The sequence below is a fragment of the Pinus tabuliformis genome, chromosome 4_2 (genome assembly GCF_031772625.1).
Source record: "Pinus tabuliformis cultivar Carrire ecotype Pingquan chromosome 4_2, CPIR1, whole genome shotgun sequence".
In the NCBI taxonomy this organism is placed as follows: Eukaryota; Viridiplantae; Streptophyta; class Pinopsida; order Pinales; family Pinaceae; genus Pinus; species Pinus tabuliformis.
In genome coordinates, this window is record NC_142304.1 from 531502951 (window position 1) to 531507542 (window position 4592).

General features: G+C 38.7%; 1 pseudogene; it reads right to left on the reverse strand.

The window, feature by feature from the left end:
- Nucleotides 1-1775: 1775 nt before the first annotated feature.
- LOC149170369 (putative E3 ubiquitin-protein ligase ARI8 pseudogene) lies at nt 1776-3506 on the reverse strand (annotated as a pseudogene).
- Nucleotides 3507-4592: the final 1086 nt, after the last annotated feature.

Below are 4592 nucleotides of genomic sequence, written 5' to 3' on the forward strand. Positions count from 1 at the left end.
ACTCCACACAGCCGCTGTGCTAAAAGCTTCACTAACTGTTGCCTTGGCGGATGGTTATGTGCTAAGGGAGCAATTCAACGATTGGTCAGGTAGCTTGGCCATGGAAAACTAACAACTGTATCCACTCCGCCAACAACTCCACCAACGCATCACTGACAAGAAGACCTGTAGGGACAAAGGTCGGGTAAAGAAAATCGATGACGAGATCAACTCCCTCGAGCCTAGGGTACAACAAATTGAGGAGGAATCAGACAAGACAAAAAAGAAAATTCTTGATATGAGGCCACCAGTCGATAAGCATTTGATTACTCTGTGGGAGGTATGTGACGAGGTCGAAGAATAGTGGAGCACCCTGCAAAACACCCACCCCGATCAACTGAACTGCATATCAACGCCTTAATTTCTCCAAAAGGCGGAAACCCTCACACGCATCTGGGAGATGACATTGGAAGATTATAACCGCTTCCGCGAGGAAACGATTGTTGCAGTACTTGAGTTGGCTCCTTCATTTGGAAAAGAAGGAAAAAGTGTAGCAAAAGTTGTCCCACATGACTCAAGACCAACACAACCAGAGGAGAACCAGCACATCAACAAGAAATAACAGCAGAGTCTCCGCCAAGAACAAAAACAAAGCTAACAACACTTGAGATAGCTGGTCGGGGCCTCTTGGGGCCTTCGTTTTGAATTTTGGAGTCTGGAGGGAAGAAATGTCAGGAATAGGTGGCGGGGATAATGGTTCAGGTTGCGGAGCTGATAACCAAAGGAAAGGGACGGGAACTAGGAGTGAATGGGCAATTGCGGCAAGGTGGTGGAAGAATACAAAAGAAACCAAGCAAGGGAAATAAAAGCCATCTCAGCGTGGAGTCAACCAAGCAGAATTGGGAGTGGGAATGTAGAGCAAAGGACAAAGGGAAAAGTATAGCACAAGGAAGAGGTCGGCAATGAAGAGGGTGAGAAAGGGTAGGAGATTTCCATGAAACTATAAGTTGCTATATGTGTCAAGAAAAATTCTATTGAAATACAAGACACTAGAATGAGATTTAATCCAATTATCTATGCAAGCATCACAAACCAATTTTTATGTAGGTGCTAAAACATGTTGAATAACTACATCAAAGCTAAGCCAGAATTGAACCTTGGCTAACTATGAAGGACTTGTTGCTTCCCACTATAGAATCCAACCTCTTTAAACATTAAATTGAAAAAGATATAATGTAGTTTATTAAACTTATACGTACATGTCCTAAGACCATTTAATATCACGTCCGTTAATGAAATCACACATAAAATATAAATATAAATCACCACTTCTTATTAAAATAAATATTACAAACATATAATAATATTGAACTAGTAATAAACCAAGATCCTTATTATGTCCAAACAAAGATATACCTAAGTAATATGATAGAGAAAATAAAAATTAATCTTGGAGGTTACTTGTACCTAAAAATAAATTGCTTAAACATCCAGATATACTTTAATCCACTTCTCTATACAAAAGTTACACTTAACAAAACAAGTCCACACATAAAAGAATCACAAGTAAATCTTTGCTTCCCGTTATGAGATTCCACTAAAAACAAAGATGACATTTTATTAAAATAAATAATCATGAAATATTAATAACAGACAATAATATTGACTGGATAATCAATCAAAAAGATTGGGTTGCCACGAACGTCCAAGATCGTTAATAGGCTGGAACCAATAAAGATACGATAAAATGTGAGAAAAATTCATCCAAGTCCAGCGGCCCACTTGCACTGCTGGTTCTAGTAATAATTGCTTCTTCGTGCGCACCCTGCTGGTGCATTAATCCGACTAACTTCGGAGAGATTGTTTTCAAAAGCCTGAATTAGGTTTTCAAAATATTGGCCCGTCGATTTTCTGAGCTTTTCAAGCCTGATACAGAAGTCATCAAAATCGCGCAACGCCTTTTTCCCAGTCAAAGTATAAGCGTCAGCTTTAAGGGCGATTTCTATATGGTCTTGCAACTCTCGTTCAACGCAATGATGAAGTCGTTCTAAACTACTTTCAGCTTCACCTTGCAGGAATTCGAAAAGAATTTGTTTTTTGCGAACAATATCAGCTTCCTGATCATGATCGCTGGATGCCTGCGTTAAATAATAGCCATACGCATATGTCCATTTAAGCATGTGCCTGCATTCTGCTATCTGCAACCATGCATCTACCATACATTTGAACTCTGTTAAACCAGATCGACTCATTCTCGTCTGTTTACACTCATTCAATCTTTTAATCGCTACCTCTCGCACAGCCTGCAGATCAGATAACGCCTTTTCCTCTGCCTTTTCATTTGCCTTCCATCTTTCCATATAAAATACCAACCTATCCGAAGAAGATGTTTTAGCTGCAAACCTTTTCCTAGAATCGACGGAGGCCGAATTCCTGGATTGATTCCCTGCATCAATTCTTCCTGATGTTGTTGCAACCTGATCAGCACTATATTGATTGCAAGACCTATGTTTAAACCAATCACCAAGGCATAACCAACAGAATTGAAATTCACACGGGGACGTACATGTCATGTGCATACACCCTTGATTTTTCTCTATTGGTCGATCACACTTTGGACACGGCTTGGAATTACAAAATATCCAGTACGCATTGAGTGAATCACCATTATTAATTTGATCAATCCATTTTTTGACTGTGTCGCAGCCTATTGGACGATGAGACTCCTCTAAACAATTCCAGCAAAATTTATGTGAACAATTGCAGACAACCTCCTCATGAGTTACATTAGAATTAGCAGAGTCAACCTCCACACAGTAGCCACAGTCTGGCGCTGGACACCATTTAACCATACTGTTTTGTTCAACATATGACCTCACAAGATAGGTTCTATATTTGTTCGTATCTTCCTCAGATAACCCCAGAGAAAAAACCATGTCTTCACTCACAATGGCACGGCATCGTGGACCTTGATGTGGACATCGTAGGTTGAGGCATCCTGCACCATCATGATTTATTGATATGTGAATAAAAGTTCGCCAACAATCTTGGCAAAATAAATGGTCGCAGTACTTGAGTGACTTCATGTCTCTGATCTTGAAATCATAGAAACATATCGGACAGGTAGTTAACTCCTCCATTTTTTCTTCTTTGGTCTCATGTTTATCGTCCGGCTGCAACAATAGGCCCACAGCATTTCTCACTTTCTCCTCGTCTGCAAACCATTGATCGTTGGCATTAACAGAATTCCAACCGAAGTGACGCAAGAGAATAGCTGCCTCGGCTTCCGAGACAGCCAGCACAGTGGAAACGCTTTTGGTAGCATTGTGCAGACGCTCACCAATGTCGTTCAGACTTAAAACCGTATATTTCATACGTCCTTTATTGTCATCATGACGACTGCGTGCTATTTCCACCATGCTTTCATATCTCAATTCTTCATCTTCGTTTTCGCTTTCGTTGCTTTCCCTTTCATCGCTTTCGCTGTCATATATCTCATTATCGGACATTTCATCGTATAAAGCCATATTGGTCGAGTTCGAGTAGATCAGAGAATGAGACTTTTTTCCGGGCCTTAAGGAATCCACAGAAACAAAACTCTCTGACCGCAATGTTGTCAAGAAACTGTGTCTCCTTACCTTTTTGTACTAAATCAATCTTTGCTTGGCTGATATTTATACTCATGTAACTTGGCGCAGATACCAAAAACCATTCATGAGCCGACATGGGTGATTATCCGGTTGATTTTAGACGTAATTTAAAATAATGCTTACAACCCAAAGTAAAGCTGTTTCCCCGCCATCTATTTCTCCCACTAGGAGAAGCATTCTGTTGTCATTATTACTCTTTTTTTTGAGGAGAAACATTCCGTTGTCATTATTAATGAATCACAAACCCTAACATCCACCAAATATATCTATGAAAGTATAGTGAATTAAAATATTAAATTTTAACCAAATTTTTCTTGATATTTCTTCTAAATATGCCAAAAATTTCACCATTTGAAGTATCACATAAAAAATGTAATGAAAATGTAAAAGTGATTCATTCAAAGTATAAAAACCCTAGGATTATATGCTCTCATACCAAATGTTATAAGCCAAATACATAAAATTCAATAGTTCACACAATGTACAACAATGTGAGCATTAATGACAACCCAAATATAGATAATAATACAGAAATGCCTCAAAATACCTCAAATAGATTCATACATTGAAATAACATCCATACCATCCATAATGAATACATCATCGCTATATACACCAATCCACACATTACACATGCAATCCCTTCATTATTAGGATGATCCCATTACATATACATTTACATATTCCATAGTAAGGCCGAGAATGCAAAATATGTTCATTTAAGGTCTCAAAATGACTCTTGATGTTTTTGACTTGAGATTTTCCAAACTAGCACTACTGGAAAAAATAGTCTTGTGGATTGATTCCTCCACTTTTTCTACTTTGAAAGCATCAAGATGGATGAAAAAGAAGATACTCATCCAATCCAGATCATACACCCCCATTTTGGGGGGATTTTGGTCCCCAAAAGCATCCACTGAATGAGGTGAGTATATTTTGATGAAAACTTGACTAAACTGAGAG